The following is a 19,824-nucleotide window of genomic DNA, read 5'->3' as shown; positions in this document are numbered from 1 at the left end:
TATTGTGTAAAGTTAGGTTTGCAGTTTTCTTGGATGCACACCTAGGAGTGGAATCGCAGGGTTACTGGTGCATTTTATATTTAACTTTTCAGGAACTGTCGAACTTTTTTCATAGACTGCTTTTATGAGATTCGGGGGTACAAGAGCTTCAAAGAGGCAATTGTTCTCTATTGAAAGAAGGTGGAATTGAGGAATAGCGAACCAAGAGGGGCTCCTGCAAAGCCTGAGGGAAAGAACCTACAGCTGGGCTCTTTTTCATTCCCAGACTTGAGCCTGAGGCTTGACTTGGGACCCAGGCCTGGAGGGTTAAAGGAAGAGCAAGATCTGTCGGCAGAAGCCTGGGGGCCTGGACAGGGATGCCACATGCTCCCCGCAGAGGCAAATAGTCTCCTGCCTGAGATTTAGGTTAAAGCCCTCACTGGGCCTGGATTTCTGAGCCAACACCTGTTTCTCTGCAGTAACGTAACTCACTGGTAGTGGTGTGATGTTGACTAGCAACCTCCCTTCTCTTGTTTTGGGTTTCTGCAGACAAATACAATCCTGCAGTCACTGTGGCACATCCCAGGCTGCCCTGGCCTGCTGGGAGGTTCCACTGGCTTCAGGGCTGACCCTTCACTCAGCAGCTCATAGAAGTGGGGAGAGCACATTGTTTCCTGTCTACCCTGCCTTGGAGGTGCTCTGCCAGAGCAGGGCTACTGGTCCCCCTCTCCCTGTCACTGGCAGAGAGAAGGGTACCGGAAGTAGAAGGCAGACCAGTCACAGTGCCTCAACCAAGTGCGAGGAGTCAGCACATCACCTTCTCCCACGCAGCCCTCTGCTCCTTCTAGCCTGGGTGCCTTTGGCCCCTCCCCTATGATCGCCTTTGCTGTCTCTTCCCAGGGACTATGTCCCCTGGGCCAATTTTCCCTCCAAGTCAATCAGCAGAGAAAGGAACACCATGAACAGACTCATCAGACCCGCTAGACCCAGACTGCCCCTGCTTCCCTTGGAGGGCCTGCAGCCCTTGCTCCCTACCTACCCATGTAAGGTCAGGAACAGGGGCAGACACAGCAGGCGCCGGGAGGACTGCAGCCCCCTGCCCTCCACTCCCCACACTGACTTGACTATCAGCCTGATGGATCTTTCTGAGGATGACTGGTAGACAAACCTAGAAGTTCCCAGGGGGGCTATGTGTGCCAATGTTAGTTTTTTCTTTTTAAATCCTTGGCATTTCATTTAAAGGAAGTCTGTCTACGAAACTGTTAGCTTATTAAATTTTGAGGCCAGAACAGATGAGAGATGATTTAAACCAAACATACATGAACTGTGTTCCTTGCTTCTAGCAAGAGTGATTTTGAATAGAAATATGATTAAAAGAATGGGATTCCCATGAGCCAGGCCAGGTTGGCTGAATCATGGGGAGGAAATGACAACCTGTGTTAATTTTTTATGTCATTTCTAGGCATTAAAACCACTAAGGGAGGGCAGGCATAGTGACACATGCCTGTAATCCCAGCACTTGGGAGGCTGAGACAGGTTGTGAGTTCGAGGCCAGCCTGGGCTACAAAGTGAATTCAAGACCAGCTTGAACTGCATAATGAGACCCTGTCTCAAAAAAAAAAAAAAAAAAAAAAAGAACATTAAGGGGGAAAAGGGCTTTCTTCTGAATATTCCCAAGAAGAGACTCAGGCAGTCATGGGAGGGCCCAGGGACTGGGGCAACTTTGTCCCTTCCTCTCTTATAGACCATGTACAGAGAGGCCTGTGTGACACATCTCAAGAAGCTTGGGAGTGAGGGTGGTCATGTCCACCTAGGAACACATTTTGGCTCCTCTCCAAGCCAGTAGCCACATTCCTCCCAGGTAGGGTGACCAAATGTAGAATACTGTCTGTATAGTGTTTTGTACTTTGCTTATTTAATATCATATATCCAGGAAAATTTTCCTCGTCAGTTCATAGGGGTTTCCTTCATTCATTCCTATGGATACATAGGGTTTTATTGAATGGATGTACCATAATTTATGTTCATCTTGTCTCTGTGTAACCATTTGTGTGGCTTCCAGTATTTTGTAGTTACACGATAATAACCTTTTGCATTATCATTCATATTTGCACATTGATTCCTAAATATGGGACTGCTGGATCAAAGGATAAATTCGTATCTAGGTATTGCTTCCATAGGGTACTATCCATAGGTGACTTTCCCTAAAGTCAGTTATAAAGGAATTCAGCATGGCAGAGGCTCACTGGTGGTCCTGTGAGACTCAGCCCTGGGGCTGGGCAGGTCCTACCATTACCTCATCTGGAGCCCTCAGTTTTAGATGTAAGGACAAACACCCCCACAGGATGCTGAGCCCCTCCTGTAGCTCAGTGGTCCCGTCAATGTTGAGGTCTTACCAGTACTTTTGCTTTCTGCACGAAAGCCTGCTGTTTCCCCAGCTTCCAACCAATGGCTTTCACAATTCATGGTTATTTTGGACAGAAATAAGCTGACTTTCTTAGAAAACTTCAGATGACCTTTTCCTACTGAGCGGAATCTCATAACCCAGAAAAACTCCGAGTCTGGAGCACATTTTGTACAGAGAGAAAGAAAAATGACCCCTTTGTGTCTTCCCAGAGATGGCCCCAATTTGGGACAGGGGCCAACTATGGCTTTGCCCAGGACCAAGGCCCCTGATAGAGGGTAGCCAGCCCCACCCTGGTGGGGGCAGTTCCAACTGATTCTTGGAAGCTGAGGCCCTGTGGCATGGAGAGACTGGATCATATCCCACTACACAGATAGAAGTAATGTATGCATAAGAAAGAGGTCTGTAAAGACCAGTATCAGAATGCCACACTAGTATCCATGGGTGGCGTGTTCACAGCAATTTTTATTTTCTTCTTTACATTTGTTACTATTTTTATTATTTGAAAACAATCGTGTTTCACTGGTGTCTTTGGAAAATATTTTATTTTAAAATATTAGTTAAAAGATTACTTTTCTTCTCCTGGCCCACATGTGCCATGAAATAGAAAAAAAATAGGCTCATTCAGAAGCAGCAAGTTCCTACCAGGCATGAGTTCAAGTTGAATACTAAGTTGGAAGTGCCATCCGCCCTGCAAACAGGATGTATCTGCCCATCCCCTGATAGCTGTCATCATCAGCTACATGCTTCTCAGTGCATCTACCCATGCTTGGAGCTGTGGTAGAGGTGACTATGACGCAGCTTCTGTCTCTGTGATGGTGGCAATTGAGTGTTGGAGACAGACATGCAGAAATCACTGCTGAACATAAGGAGAGAAATACCCTAGACTGGAAGGGATTAACTTTGGCCAGGGTAGGGACAGGAGCCAGTGATTCCCAGGGAGGGCTTCCTGGAGGGAACCGGTGATGTCCAGCTAAGTTTTGAAGGAGCAAGAGGAATTTTAATGATGAAAAAGAGGACTGTGGTTGGGAGTTGGTTTGCAGAAAGTGCGAAAATGTGGGCCTTTGAGATGCAGCAGCTATACCCGGGAGATGTCCTGGGTTAGGCCAGACAAGATGCTGAGACCATGGATGTTATGACTCATTCAGTAAGGATGAGGAGGAAGTCCAAGACTCAAAATAGGAGCAAGCCATGATTCAGTTTGCATCTTACAAAAAAAGCATTTTGGCAGTGGTGCAGAAAATGAATTGGGGTAAGGGATTAGGACTAGTGCCAGGGGGACCAGCTGACAGCATCACCAGGTGAGAGATCCAAGGACATGACCAATTGAAGAGGAGCAACTGTGGAGCTCCGTAGGGCTTGGCACCCATTGAGATGGGAAAGTGAGGTGGTGGGGGAGGCTGAGATGCTTGTTCTACACCACAAGCTACCTGAACTCAAAGGTTGTAGTGTATTCAGAGTCTAGCACAGTGCCTGGCATATAGGAGGAGCTCAGTGAATATTTGTATATAATCCATAAAAATCCTGGCTGCAGTTCAAACCAGTTTAGCACAGTGTTGCATTCAAATAAACATTAGTGCTTCCCAAAATAGTTGAGAGCAAATTAAAACTTTCCTGCAGTTTCTCAAGAAAATGCCAAGGATGACTATCCAGTAAAATTTCAAAAAAAATCCTTTGTTTCTTATCTTGGCCTATCTTTCTTACTCGTATTCATGACAACTCTCTCCAAAATTTCTCTTTTAAAATTTGAAGATTTTCTTCTTAAGGGCTGTTCTTTTTTACTTTCCACTTTTACCTTTTCAGTCAAGACAGTTTTTAAACATTTATTAATGAACGATCATTTCTCTTCTCTTGTATATCCACTAGCCTCTGGCTTTTCTGAATGTATGTGTGTGTTTTAGTTACCTTTTTGTTGTTGGAACCAAATACCTGACACCCACAACTTAAAAGAGGCTCACGGTTTCAGAAGTCTCAGTCCATGGTTGGCAGTCTCTAACGCAGAAATAGCATGGTGGAGGGGTCTGGTGGAGAAAAGCTGCTCATGTCATAGCAGCCAGGAAGCAGAGAGAAAATGGAAAAGTGTGGAGGTACATAGACCTTTCAGAGCGGTCATATGATCTAGTTCTGTCCAATGAGCAGCAAGGAAGAACTGGCCCAGGAACTTCTGGGAAGAGAGACCCACAGTGGCCCAATTCCTAATAGCACATTTAGCTATGAACTCAGCAGGGGATTAGTACACAGATGAGTACAGCACCCCCTTGACCCAGTCATCTTCCCAAACCCCCACCTCTGGATATGCTGCATCTAAACCATGACAGCATGCTTGTGTGTGTTTTATACTTTATCTCCACTAACATCATGGAAGTCAAGCTCAAAATATTCCACAGAAGCATCCTTTTAGAAACAGGAAGAGAGAAGACTGCACACATTTATCATTTAATATCATTTATTCAGTTATGTGGATAAGTAAGCCACTGTTTCAGCAGACACTGAGACTATCAATCCCTTGCATTTTGTAGCATTGATTGAGTAGAAAATACCTTCACCGATTATGTGTGTATTCAAAAAACCCTGTGATGCTATTATGTATTTGTTTCAAATAAGGAAACTAAAGTGTACAGAGGTGATGTGATTTAAAATTTGGCAATTCCACTGAGCAAATTGATAGTGACTTATGACTTGTGGTTTATTTTTAGGAGCTGGAACTGCAGTGAGATTTCTAGAGTTGGATGTGCTTTTTGCCAGTCCTGCTGGGGATAAGGAGATCCCAGGGAATGATTGATCAGAGCTGTTGAGTGAGTTCTTTAAGGTCATACATCTAGTCAGATGATTGCTAATAATCCATATTCTGACTCTGGATTCCAGGTTCTACCCTCCTATGCCCTGTCCTAGCTGCTACCAGCCCAGCAGATTGTACCTGCAGCTCTGAGTGCCCTTGAATCTGATGGGCTACTTAGTGTTCTTTCACTACAAGCACCAGAGATTTGATCTGGATATTGAAGCGAAAAAAAGTACTAAAAGGATATGGGTGATTCACAGAATCAAGAGAAAAGCTGAAGATTGGTGGTTGCTTTTGAGAAAAGGTGATTCCTTGGAACCGGAACAGGTGCTACTGCAGCAGAAGGGATATTGGGTGGTGTAAGCTGGCAATGTCTCCTTCAGGAAATGTTTTCCACCCTGAGAACCAGATATTGGTGCTGTCAAAGCCACCCTTGCTCACTTAGCATCCATCCCTCCCTATCCCTTGCTGAAAGAACCCCAATTTCATTCATCCTTATGAAAGATGAGCCTGTCTCTAGTTCAGCAGTAAACCCAGATCCATGGAAACCACTTAAGGTAATCCCTTGTCCTTGCCCACCATGGACTTCAAATTCAGAGCTGTCGTATGATCTAGTCCTGTCCAATGAGCAGCAAGGAAAAACTGGCCCAGGAACTTCTGGGAAGAGAGACCCACAGGAAGATGCACTGTCTTTCTCTGACTCAACAGTACACATGGTTCTGCCGCAGCCATCTTGCTGCCCGCCCCCGCAACCTCCCATGGTCAAACTAACTGTGGAACTGTATAGACCCACTGAGAAGTGAACTGACATTTTGCTGAAATTGTTTGTTACTGAGCTAGGACTTTTTATTATTTGCAGCTGTAGATATCATAATGGCTACAGAAACTTTCTTAAATAGGAAGGGTGGATTTATTGCATAGTATTTAAGAGGATGAACTCCAAATGGGATGATAACTGAGAGAAAGAGCCATTGGCATCCATCTGAGGTGAGCGAACAGGCTACGTTTTCAGGTACTGAGTTCCCTTCAGAGGAGGCGTGGAAACAAGTGGGCTGTCTGGGGTGCAGTAGAGGGATTACTGCATTAAGCACAAGATCCAACATCACCTCTGAAGTTTCTTCTGAACTTCAACTCCCAGGACACCATGGTCAAGAACAAGGATAGAATCAGCCTAAGCTTGCTGCCATCTCAAAGCATTCCCTAGGGTTAGACTTTTCCATTTTTATTCATCCGAGCCCTCCTTTTTATTTTATTAACTTTAAATTCAGTTTTTTGATTCTTTTAAAAACCTGAGCAAGCTCCATGTGTTGCTATCTATTCTTAGAGTCTTTGAAAAACATTTTATACATATATTCTCTTTCTTTCTAAGACACTGTTGTGGTTTGTGTCTGGATGTTCCCCTCAAAACCTCATGCAGTCATGGAGTGGGCTTCTAGAATTTATAATTGATCCACGGTCCAATGCTGAGACTATGGGTGTGAGTGCTACACCCACCCTGGGGCAGGTAGCTTGCTCTTCCCACTGCTGCTCCCTTTTTGTGCTTGCTGCTTTTGCTGTCTTCCAACGCCATGAACGGTTGCCCTCCGCCATGTGCCACCCTGCCTTGGAGCCAGCCAAGTATGGACTGAAACCTCCACAAACTGTGAGCCCAATAAACCTTTCTTTCCTTAATTTTGGGTGTTGGGTATTTTGCCTCAGCAATGAGAGAAAAGTAACCAAGACAGACACACACATAATCACTCGTACATGCACATACACACAAACATACTTGTGCACAGGTAATACTCAAATAATCCCCAGGCAAGGATTGTAACCATGAAATAGACACTGCCTCCTCTGACCCTAGGCCATATTCCTGTAATCCCTGACCTTCCTATATCATGGAGCTGTGTGGTAAAATGAGCCTTGGATTTGAAGTGAGAAAATCTGGATTTGAACTCCAACAAGACATCTGCTCTCTAGACTTCAGCTCAGAGTTCACTCAGTACAGTAGCTAATTCAGGGTGTGGTGCATACTAGGTTGTCCACAGCTGGCAGCCAGAAGCCATGGATATTGCATAGAGGAGGCATGGAGGCATGGAGGATGGAAGGGACCAAGGGTACAACAAGGGCGAGCAGAGTGAGCAAGGCAGAACACAGCTGCCGATTTGAAGGCTGGCTGGGGGTGCTGTAATGAGACTGAAATTAATGCATCTAAGTGCTGGGCATGAGATGTGACTTTCAGACTCCACCAGCTGTTTTTAAGCCAAGTCTCCCACTTTTGCTGATTCTGTTTTAAAGACTCACTTATCGATTCTGTTCTGATTATCAAAGAAAAACATGTTGTCTATTGAAAATATTGTGTGTGGGAGTATGTACAGAAAAAAATAAGAATCACTCATCATCTCACTATGCAGAGCTTACTCTTAATATGTTAATATATTTCCTTCCTGTCTTTTAAGTGTGCATACTGTATAATTATTAGTAAACAGAAAAGTACGTAGATAGTGGGATTGGAATTGATTGAGATAGGTGGCTGTGTTCATAGGACGTTCTGTCTAGAATTGATAGTAGCTGACACGTAGTGGCACTTGCTCTGTGGCTGCCACTTTCCACTGATGTTAACTGATATAATCGTCATACTCATCCGTATGAAGTAAGGACAGCTATTCTGCCTATTTTACAGATAAAACGCTGATGTATATATTATGCCTTAAATCATGCAGCAAGCAATCAAACCCGGGCAGGTGCCATTATCCCTGACCCACACTGCTCTCTTCTACCCTACCTGATGAAGCTAACCTGTTGCCGCCTTTCCTGTGAAGGGAAGGGGTGTCTGGAGGAAGGCCTGCAAACCATGGGAGATGGGCAGGGCTGTCTACACAGGTGTCCTCAGTGTGGCCCGAAGTGAGCAAATCCCAGTGTCGGAGGCTGATCCTCAGCCCTGTCATGCAGGCCTTGGGGACTCAGCTGTTCAAGGCTTCTTCTCTCTGGAAGATCATGTTGTTCACCTTGCCCGTGGGACACAGGCATGACCCAGGACACTGCTGCACTGACTCCCGTTGTGTTCAGCGTTTTTCCATTGCTAATACCACAATATCACAGGCTGAGTAAGTCATAAAGAAAAGAGATTTATTTTGGCGCACAGCTCTGAGTGAAGAGGAAGGGGCCACATCTGGGGATGGCCTCCTTGCCGGCAGAGTCTAAGGCGGTGTAGGGCATCACGTGGCACAGGCAGGGGGCCTCTGTGCTTTGGTTGCTTTCCTTCTTATAATGCCGTCAGGATTCAATCACAGGGCCCCATTCCATGACCTTATCTACCGCTAGTCACCTCCCAAAGGTCCTGCCTCTAAACATGATAGCTGGATTGTTTCTACCTGCTTCGTGCCTTGAGATGGAGATTAAATTTCAACCCTGAGTGTTTTGGAGGGGGCAAGCCATATTCAGATCATACATGGGAAACCTACGAGTCTTGGGGAGTCTCCTCCCATTTGCGGACCCCCAACTTCACCCCAGGCCTTACTGTGACAGAGGCTGCCTGCTTCCTGATCTGAGCACTCGAGTGCACAATCTTGTCAGAGTCCCAGGCTTCAGACTTGGATACCAGTCTTGAACAAGGTATTGAAACTTTCTGAGCCTAAGTGTCCTCATCTGTAACATGAGAATAATACTCTGACCTATCCCGAGATTAAGCCTAATCTATAATGAGTTGTATACTCAGTGGAGAAGTCCTAAAATCATGTCTGGCACCTAGTAAGGGTGCAATAAATTAGCTTTTGATATATCTGAACTAGCCCATCCTTGATTCCTTGGAAGGTGTATTTTCTTGTTTTTTGGTCTCTCCCTGGAGACTATGATCTCCTCCTGGGCAGGGACCCTGAAGTCCTTTTCTTGCCCTCAGATTTATCCTCCAGGCCTGGGGCATAATAGATCCCTAGCACATGCTTCTTCTAGTGCATAAATCAGTGGACAGATGAATGAACTCCCGCTATTGGATCTATGCACTCCTCAAGTTGGAGCATTTGTCAGAGAATGAGGGTCTGGACCAGGTTGAGAGGTGAATGAACCTGGCCTCCTGTGGGTGGTGCCCTGAGGGTGTGGATACCCGGCAGCAAGCAAGCTCTGGGAAGGGCAGCTGTTCTGAGCTCGCTCGTGGAGCCTCAGAAGGTCTTTTGTGGGGACTGACATTTCATGTCCCAGTGTGAAATTCCTTGGCTGGCGCTCAGTGTGGTGTGTTTGCTTTGATCACAAGTATTTGCTGGAGCTTGTTTGCATCTGATCTCAAGCACACACTGGCCAGTTTGTTTTGAGAAAGAAGTCGATTTCTGGACAAAATTTAGAAAAAGAGGAAGGTAGAAAAACAATGATAAAGCCTTAAAGGAAGCCTGGAAAAGACAAAAGCCCCCTCATGGTCTAACTACTTTAGCAAAACTGTCTAATTTTTCTGCAGGCTGGTGTTTGTCCCTATGCAAGCAGAATGTTAGTGATTATCATGATTATATACAAACACTTTCCCACTTAATATTACAGTACATGTAACATTTTCCCTCATTGCTATTCTGCCTTTATATTTATATTTGTGATTATATTCAGTTGTTGTCCATATGTTTTATGTGGTCCATATGTTTTAGTTATATACAGTTGTTTTCTTTTGACATAGAATAAATATCTAAGAGAAAGATAGCTGGCCAGTGTTTTAAATGTTACCATATGATTTTTCCAGTGTATGAAACTAATCAGTTTATGCTGGCATTATCTGTGTATGTATAAAGGTATACAGTTTAGCATAATCTCTTAGAAGTTTTACTTTATTGTTATAGAACTTAATCCGTGTTTAATAAAATTTTAATTGTTTGTATACACACATGTAAATGACTTAGGTGGTTGATTTTTTTATATGCTGTTTAACTATTTTCTTCTTGGGAATATTTCCTCCTGACTGTTCAGTATTTAGTTCCTGGGTTTTGAGACACGTGTCCAGACACACACACACACACACACACACACACACACACACACACCTGTTAGATCACATGATACAGCCTCCTTCTCATCTATTTTCTTCTGAACCTCAATTTTTATAGTTTCTGAAAAACCAGAAGCAATATATTTAAACTTTAACTATTGATTCCTTAGTTCTTCTCTCGCTCCAACCCTAGAACTTTATTTGGACACTAAACAAAATAAGAAATAAAGAAAATAGCAGACATTTTTGGAGATAAAATAATAATTTATTGAGCCCCTTACCTTTATTCAAATGTACTACTGTCTGACCTCATGGTGAGCCAGGGGGTCAGAGCAGTGTGTTCCCCCCATTTTATAGGGGGGGTCTATCCAGGCTGCCTAGGGGGGAAGCCTATGCCCTTCTTTTCCCTCCCACCACCTACCTGCTTGGGGTGGCCATTGGTGGACTGGTGTGGAACCATTACCTGAGACAGGGCAGCCACTAGCTGTACAGCCAGGGTGAGACAGGGAAGGAGAGGCCCACCATGGTGCTCAGTAGGGCTGCTGTCCGTCCTGTGCATGAGGCACACTCTCAGGGATGATAAATAGATAGTCCAGTGCTTAGCTTAGTGCCCAGCATAAAATGAGCAAATATAGAAGGGAAATGATTATTAATACTGTATTAGTCTGAAACTCAGTGATATGGTTCTTCTGTACCATGGAGCATACATTCTGTATCATACAGCATTTATATGCCAGACACTTGACCATTCTGAAAACATGGCCTCATTTAACCTTCACAACAGCCTTATTAAACTCAACTCACAGATGAGGAATATAAGGCCTGAACTTATTAAGATCATAAACTAAGCAGTGGCAAAGCTGAGATTTTACTCCTTCTCTGGGACAGGCAGTGTGAAACAAGAATAAGTATCATTTTGATCTTTAATAAAAATCTTTACTACCTGGGCATCCATGAGGCTAGGTGACCTGTCCGAGGCAGCACAGTGAATATCTAGGCAGAGTCTGGTCTTGGAGCAAGAGGTCTTGAGACATAGTCTCATGCCCTCTCACTGGTACAACAAACAGAAACACTAAAACAACACCCAGGATTTGGAGGCAGATTTATTTTACATCAATGGGCTGTGATTAGGATTATTCCCAAAATATCAGACCCTGATCTCTGATGGTCTAGGGCTTTTATATGATGCATCATAAGTAGGAGGTATAAAGGCAGGACAGAATAGCCTGGCAGTTCTTCTGATTAGCTAGCAGGGTGAGATCATTGGTTACAAGGCTACATTAATGATCATCAGTTACAAGACTAGATTAATGGTCATGGATCTTGTTACAATCAGACATCCTGCATGTTTGGTTATGCTGTTGTGATTACAAGGGTCAAAAAGTAATTACAGAGCCATGAAGCAGTTATAGAGCTAGGCAGTTTCAAAAAGAACAAAGTTTTAAAAAGAACAATTTCTCTTACACAGTTTTTCCCTTTCATCACTACTGCTCATAGTAATTACTGAGTTAGTGAAGTGCTCACTGTGTGTCAGGTATCCTTCTGGGGTTCTCTTGGTCCTTACCCACCCAGGGGAGGTCCTGAAGAGAGACTAGATAGACCCTGGGCTTGCCCACGACTGCAGTCCTCCCTCTGCTCATCCCAGCTTTACTGCCCAGCATTTGCCCTACAGGATCATGGAATGCATGCTGCTATGCCAGTGTGCCAAAATGCAAGGGCTGAGAACAACAGGGCATCTTTGTCCTAGTTCCACTGACCACCAGGTTGTTCTTACACATGGCTGACATCCCTTGGCCTGCTGAGCAGGGAAGGCTGATAAGTTTTATTTTTTATTTTATTTATTTTCCTAATTTGTACTTTCTGAGAAGTTGATTAAGAAAAATATCTTAGGGGCCAGGAAGATAAGTCAACAGCAGAGAGTGCCTCACATGTGTGAGACTCTGGGTTCTAGCCTTAGCACTACAAAACAAAACATAAAACATGAGCAAACAGAACCAAAACAGCAACAAAACCTCAAAACCATCATAGTGGGCTGGCAAATGTGTACTGTACACTCTTACAAAGCTTCCACTCTGTTCAGTCAAGCAGGGACTAATTACTGAAAGCCAGTTATGGGTAACAGCCAATTATAATGACCAACGTTGGTGGAATGCTCCCTTTGTTGCAGAAACTGGGCTAAGCATTACATAATGTTATGTTTCTATGGCTTTAGTATCTGGGAGTTTTATCAACCCTCTTTACCAGGGAGCCAGAGGTGGTTATTCATTCAAGGATGCACAGCTGAGAAGAGATGGCGCTGGGATCTAAAGCCAAATATAATCTAACTCTTTAACCCATATCCTTTCCTACTCTGTTCTCTGCCTCCGGCCTTTGGTTCCTGGTGAAGGAGACAGAGGGTAGGGTAAGTTTCAAGAAATTTCCTCGTAAGTTTCACGTCAAGGTTTTTCTAGAATTTGGGTTATACCTGCCTGTTTTTCTCCTCCTTGTCAAGGCTGAAGGCTCCTCCAGAGCTGGGTCCATGTGTGCGTAGCCTTTATTTCAGCACAGTGAGGGGCCCTGTAGGTATCTGATGGAGGAGAGAATGAATGAGAATCATGAAGGGGAGGATGAATGGGTGACCATAAGTCTTTCAGATCAGGAATAGGGTGCCTCTGGAAATTATATGACTTTCTTGCAAACTTTAGCCTTAAAGCAGATGTGAACCAATTTTTTGGTTGGTTTTACAGCCTTCAGGGGTCTTTTCAGGACCACAAAGTGGCTAGCAGACTAGCTCTGGGTATCTCCTGGTTTTTGCTCTCTCTGGCTATAGCTAAAGGATCTGACCTCACCAACTTCAGTGTCATCCTGTGACATAGAGGCCAATAGAGGTGTGTGCTTCCTAGAGAGAGGACTATAATAATTAAAGAAGTCTATTTACATGTGTAGTGTAAATGATAACTACTATGATTTCTTCCTGGAAGAGGCAATGTTACTTAGAACTGATTTTTAAAAATGAAATAATTGGGGTTTTGAGTACCTGGGGGTTCATTATAGTGTTCCATGTAGTTTTGTGGATATTTGCAATTTTCTTCAATAAAACATTTATTAGAAATCTAAGCTATTAGTTTTGTGTAGGAAACAGTGGAACAGAATGTAAAATGTACGTGAAACTTTTAAATAAAGCACAAGATTTGAGAGAAACAAACGGCTTAAAGCAGCCCTTTGGAAACATGACCTCGGGGCAAGGCTGTGTGTGACCTTACCAGGCCTTCCGTTTTCTCATTTTAAAGAAGTTGGGCATAGTGATGCTATGTGCTGTGATAGGATTCAAGCTAGAGGAGAGATGTGAAGGTGCTCTGAAAGCTGTTATCCGGTCTTCTAATTGGATCATCTAATTTATTCAACACGTTCCTGATGCCCTGCCATGGGCCAGGTGCTGGGCTAGATGCTGGGGACACAGCCTGCACAGGCTCCCTGACGGAAGCAGGGCCGACCAACCTGAGATCAGACTGCTGTGCCTCAGATTCTTCCTTTGCCACATACTCCATGCGTGTCCATGTTGAGTGTTGAACATGTTGAGTGTTTAATCTGTACATGAACCCTCTGCCACTTGGTACTTTGCAGAGGGGGACAAGGAGGAGCAAGCCACACTGGAAAGCAGGGGCCTGGAACTTAGCTGTAGCTCTGTCACTGATTGTGTGACTTTGAACAAGAGATTTAGTTTCTTGAGGCCCTGGTTTTCCCTCCGTTACTTATACACTGGATCACCCACTCATTTCTTCACAAACGTTTACTGAGCACCTACTGCACTGAGCAGGCACAGGCCATGAGCTAGAGAAGAGGGAGGAAGTCATTCTCCATAACATGAAACCTTTGGCTCTAGTCACCTATGGTTCTTTCCAGCCTTGGTGGAAGCACTCCTGGCCATGTGGTTGTTTTGGTTTTCCTTCATACCATCCTTCGTAGATGTGGCTTCTGGAGTGTCCTTCTTACTGTGAAGCAAGATCTCTGTAGGACCAGGGGTTGAGTGGTTCTGAGGCTTCTGAGAAAGTAAGCCCAGATCCTGCTGCTGGTTGAAACAGTTCTGAAAAATATTTAGATAACCCTCTATCACCTGCACAGGCATTTTTAAAGTTTACATTGCAGGCTTGAGTGATTGTGATATTTGGAGAAATAATTTCCTGTGGCCCTGGAGTTTTTGCCGTGGAAGAGTCATGCAACAACACATGTTGTATATGTGAAATGTCTTTTGGAATGTTAATGGAGAAGCTGATTTACACCAGATGGGGTGGGAAGGCTAGGGAGGTATACAGTGACCACTGGGATTTAGCTCTGAGGTTGGATTTTTTTAAATGCGCCGAAGGGCAGAGGTCAAGGAATGTGATACTTGCTCAGGCTTTCCTTGTAAAATTTTAATAACAAGTCTCAATCTTGGTCATGTGGATTTTATGATATCCTGTGTATAGATAAAATTATAGTACCATATCATAACATCCAAAGTAGGTTTTTTGGGAAGCTTTCTATGTAAAATCTAAAGTTTGAACTAGTTTCTTTTTTCTTTTTCTGCGTGTGTGCGTGGTACTGAGGATTGAACCCAGGGTTTTCACTCTGAACTGTATCCCAAGTTTCTTTTAATTTTTAGTTTGAGACAGGGTCTCTGTAAGTTAAGTTGCCCAAGCTGTATTCAAACTTGTGATCCTCTTGCCTCAGCCTTCCAGAATACTGGGGTTACAGGCATGCACCACCACGCCTCGCTAAAAAATTTTTTTTAAAAAAATAAACACTTTTCTGATAACATTTTTAAAAAAGGAAGTCACATTGTACTTTTGCATGTCTTCGCCAGCCAAGGAAATTATCCCTCAATTCATTTTGTAGCTTATAATATACAGGGCAAAGGCATTTTTGTGGTCCAGATGTGTACATTATATAATGATACAGCAGATCATATATAGCCTGGCCCTACACTGAATGTTTTGTCTCCATAATGACCCAGAGAGCTGGATCCATAAGTCTCCCGGGCCTGGCTGACTTCAGGTCCCTGAAATGCCAACTGACACCAGGCTTTCTACTTCTCTTCTACTGGTCCTCCTGCGCCCGTAGGACTCACTGCCCTTAGCAGCTCATCCATCAGCAAATGTCTCCAGTTTCTTCTTAGCTGGGAGCCCAGCTGGCTCCCCTTCTGCCCTCCCTGTCCAGTGTGGTAGGCACTTTTGAAAATTGGTGGTTAATGCAGGGGACGGTGTCCTATTGGCAGGCCCACCTCTGGGCTTGTACTGTGTGCCTGAGTTAATATGGAAGGTGGTATCTGTTTGGGCTGGGCAGTGTCTGTGGGCTGGTGGGCCAACAGGAGCCAGGGGAGAGTGGGAAAGACCTGGAGCTGAGGGACCTATTTCCTTGACCATTTAAATGATATCTGTACCTGGGTTTATATGAGTCTGGGGCTACTGATTGGACAAGGCTGACTCTCTCTTGGGGAGCTTACAGGTAGAAGGAAAACGGGCAACCTGAGGTTGGAAAGACCTGAGTTCTGGTCTCAGAGATTCTCTCAGCTCTGCACCTTCTGAACCCATGACCTTTGAGGCCCCAATTTAGTCATCTGCGCAATGAGGATGATGATAATCATGGATGAGGATGATGTCATCATGCTGTGACAGGTGTGTGGGGAACTGGGCAGAGAGGCCAGAGGGGGAGCCTCTTACTGTCTTGGTGAGGTGGTGACTCATAGGAAAAGGAGGGGTGAGCTGGCAAAATAGAAAGGGAGAGGCTCCTATTGGAGGCATTATCTCTTTGGGGACCTGATCCTGGAGCAACTGGCATAAGGTAATTAGGAGATGATGCCTTGGCTGTGGACTGGGCTATTGTTTGGACTCAGGTGTCCAACAGAGACATGTAATTGTTGGGTGTCCTTCTCACTGTAGCTCACAGCCTGGGTCCTGAGGACCCAGAGGTTAGAGAAGCAGTCACTTGGAGGGCCATATGGCGTATCAGCAAATGCTGTGCAGGGGAGTCTTTGGAGGATAGCCTGAAGGAATTTGCTCTAGTCAGTCTCCCACATGATTGTTCGTAATTGTCCTGGGGGACAGTGACATCTGTGTGTGTTTAGACATTGGGGTGTGGGAGAGTTGAAAGAGCAGAGGTCAGTGAGCCGTGAGGAAACCAGTCCATGGAGGACCTGGTCGCAGAAGAGTGACGTGATCCCCCTCTGGCTTTTCTTTGGGAAAAGTTTATAGGGCTCAAGGTGGGGAAGTGAGACCCTTCTCTGATGTTGAGTGACATGGAGACAGGCTTGGCCTTGGACGCAGCCCTGCTGCTGACAGCCAGAGGAAGCCTGGGCCGGTGTCAGCCTCTGGGTACCTCCCTTCCTCTTTTGTGGAGCAGCAGCGCCACCAGGAGAGTTAGGTGAGGCCGGGGCCGCACCTGGCTCATGGGACATGCTCACCAGGGTGCCTCTAAATCCCCGTGATGGTCAGTAAAGCTCCGAGGGCAAATGTGAGGCCGAGCGTACATGGCCTTCTGTGTTCCCAGAGAATCGGAGCTGTCTGCTCTCTGCACCCAGCCCTGGGGCCTGCATGTCATCTTCCATCCTCGTCACGCTCTCATGTCACTGTGGCCCGGCTGCCTGTGAGGGCAGATGTTGCCCCGGGCCTTTTCACAGCAGCAGGCAGATGGGTGGGGGCTGAGGGGTCCTGCGGGTTCTGACAGGCTGTCGGGGTAAATGTCCTGCTACTGGGTTCAGGCCTCTGATGAGGGACACGCTGGCTGGTGTGGGGTGCAGGGAAGGTCTGTGCCAGGAAGAACTCATCATCCAGGTTGCTGGTGGTAGTAGGAGGAGGGGCACTGAACATATTTCCATGTCTGAAATCCCAGTGTAAGAGGCGGGGGGCTAGGAGGGATGGAAGAGGGTGTGTGTGTGTGTGTGTGGGTGTGTGTGTATGTGTGTGTATTGGAGGTGGACCAGGGGAAGGGCAGAGTCACAAAGAGGGGACAATGAGTTACAAGAAACCCGTGAGGAGGCTGCTACACACATTCAGGCAGCAGGGGACCAGGGTGCCTGGTCGAGGATGGTGGCAGGCAGGATGGAGAGGAGGTTTCAGAACTGGAGGGAGGGGGCACACTTCGCTTGGACATTGACTAACCTTGAGCAAACTCTGAGGGAGGAGTGTTAGCAGATGCCCAAGTGTGTGGCTTGGCCAGTGGTGAGTGGTGTCATATTTGCAGAGAATAGAGGGCAGGAAATAACGGGCTGGGCTTTAGTAGGTATGAGGGGCCTCGAGATACCTGGGAGAGATGCCCAGCAGGTCTGGAATCCTGGAGGAAGCCCTGGGTGTGGAGGCAGATGAACAGGGGAGGCTCCTGAGTGCTGAGCTGCCTGGGCCACAGAGTGGAGGGCGGGGATGAACAGAAGCATGTGGGTGAGTCGAGTGCCATGGGCACCTGGGGTGGGGCAGGGAACGCAGCCCTGAAGGATGCCTGGGTGTGAGCTAGTAGAAGAGAGAAGTGAAGGGAGTGAAGAACTGGAGACAGAAGCAGCACGTAACCATGGCAGAGGAAGGGTGGGTCAGAATAGAGATGAGGAAGGTAGGGGCTCACTAGTGGCAGGGTGTTGGTTATCTCACTAACAAGTCAGGGCTTTCCCCTGTAGACGAGGGAAGCACAGTGTAGTTCTGAGCACGAGGAAGACTCAGTTAGAACTGTGCCGAATAACAAACTTCTTGGCATCAGTGTCCAGGCATCTGTCCGTGGGACCTTGGTATTCTCACATGTTCTGGGCTGGACATTTAGGCCCAGAACTCTGGTCCTGTCTCTGACACTCGGCCCCTTTCCTGGTCTCCCTCCACCATCCCCACCCCGTCAACCCCAGCCCTTTGCCCGGTGTTCATTCAGTTGTGGAGGTCCAAGTCCGAGCGGGAGGCAGTTGTGGGTTGGGTGCAGGGTCAGGCTAGCCCCTTTCTTCTCCGTCTTCAGGTGGCCAGGCCAGACTGTGGCCCAGGATAACTGCCTCCACTCCTCCTGTCTGCATCTGGGTGCCCTGTGCTACTGGCCTCCCAGACCCTCACTGGGAGCCCATGTGTTGGGTCAGCTTCTGAGATGGCAGGGTGTTGTCTCAATAAACAAACAGCCTTGGTAGGCTGAGGGCACTCTGTGGGAACATGTTATTCTACATCCTGGGAGTAACCTCCAAATACCACGGAGACGGCCACTTTCCTGCATGGTTGACCCTGATCTGCTGTTAAAAGGATGCCTGTGACTTAATAGTTCATGCATTTTGAACTCCTTGCCATGTGGCAGATCCCAAAGTAAGTGTGTTATATGCACCATCTCATCTAACACCCTTCAGTCTTTTGAGTGGGTTCTCATTATACCCATTTCACAGATGAGGGGATTGAAGATCAGAGAGTTTATGCAACTTGACCATAATCACACAGCCAGGGATTGTATCTGGGATTTTTAATGCAGGCAGACGGAAAGCAAATTTTTTGTTTTCTTTTTGCAGTGCTGGGGACTGAACCTCGGGCTCAGGAATGCGAGGCAGGTGCTTTACTGCTGAGCTACATCCTTGACCCGCGTTATATCACTCTACCGTTGTCTTCCGAGCAGAGCTAGGGTTCTGGGGTCCCCCAGTAGCTGCCTGCCCACCCCATTAGCGATGGGAACCTGCATGTTGAAGCGGTCCCCTAGATGCCTTTCAGGAAGCGAGGGACAGCTGGCGGTTACTGCCTGGTGGGGATCCCAGTGGAGTATTCACAAGCTTTGTGTGATATGGAGATCACCACTCCATCCTGCCAAGTCTCTGCTTCCTTATCTGCAAGCTATTGCGGTGATGAGGAGAAAAGGAGACAGGCACTTCAGTGTTCAGCGCAGTGCCAGGCAACAAGGAAAGACCCAATAACTGTGGTCATTAGAACCTTATCGCTGCCCTCCTGGTCAAGATAAGGTGGTGGCTCAGTGGACCCGCGAGCTAGGCAGGCCTTTCCAGGTGCCAGGGGCACGTGTGTGCTTGGAGCTGGAGAACAGAGTATGAATCTTTCACCAGGGAAGCCATGCATTATTAATGGCGTTATTCTCAGACTTCTAACGGGGGTACGGGCTAGAGCCATATATGGAAGGCGGGACTCAGCCTCCGCCTCAAGCGCCTCCCTGCTCCTCGAGTTGCCATGGAGTCCCGCAGGCTACCTGGAGGGGGACGCCCGAGGCGGTGCCCGGGGCTCAGCCTCACCTCTGGTCCTGGGTCTGCAGCCTGGCTCCTGACCGTGGAGCTCGCCTTGGACTGATGATTTAGGAGCCTGGGGGGGGGGTGCGTGTGCGTGTGCGTGTGCGTGTGTGTGTGTGTGTGTGTGTGTGTAAACTGCGGGCGACAGGAACGGGTATCCTCCGGGAGTAGGTTGTGTCACCGTGCTTGCTGAAGGGTCCAGGCACTGCTACGCGGTGCTTTCCCGGGAGCGGATACAGAGCAGGGCCCAGGGCCCCTGAAACGAGTCCTCTGCCGCCGGCTGTGCCGTTCGCCCTGCGAGCGCGGAGCCCTGGGCACCCTCCGTCCCCTGCCCTGCCACCACCGCGGCGAGATCGGGGTCCCTGAGCACGCGAGGAGAAGGGCCAGGCTGGGAGGGGCAGAGGCGAGTGCAGAGCTCTCGGGCGGGGCGGGGCGGGGCGGGGCGCCTGGCCGGCTTCCCCCGCCTTCCTCCGCGGCCCGGGCTCTGCCAGGCGGGGTGGGGCGGGGCGGGGAGGAGCGCGGGGAGG

The 19,824-nt window shown here is 46.9% G+C and overlaps 1 protein-coding gene across 6 annotated transcripts in view; it reads left to right on the top strand.

Moving 5' to 3' along the window:
* Hspa12a (heat shock 70kDa protein 12A) overlaps nucleotides 1-19,824 on the top strand; it is a 161,402-nt gene that overhangs the window by 74,041 nt on the left and 67,537 nt on the right. The gene's annotated exons all lie outside the window — the stretch shown is intronic.

The sequence above is a fragment of the Chinchilla lanigera genome, unplaced genomic scaffold, assembly GCF_000276665.1.
Source record: "Chinchilla lanigera isolate Chin_1 unplaced genomic scaffold, ChiLan1.0 scaffold00030, whole genome shotgun sequence".
Lineage (NCBI taxonomy): Eukaryota > Metazoa > Chordata > Mammalia > Rodentia > Chinchillidae > Chinchilla > Chinchilla lanigera.
The sequence above is the reverse complement of the archived record's forward strand: the minus strand, read 5'-3'. Positions and strand labels throughout refer to the sequence as shown.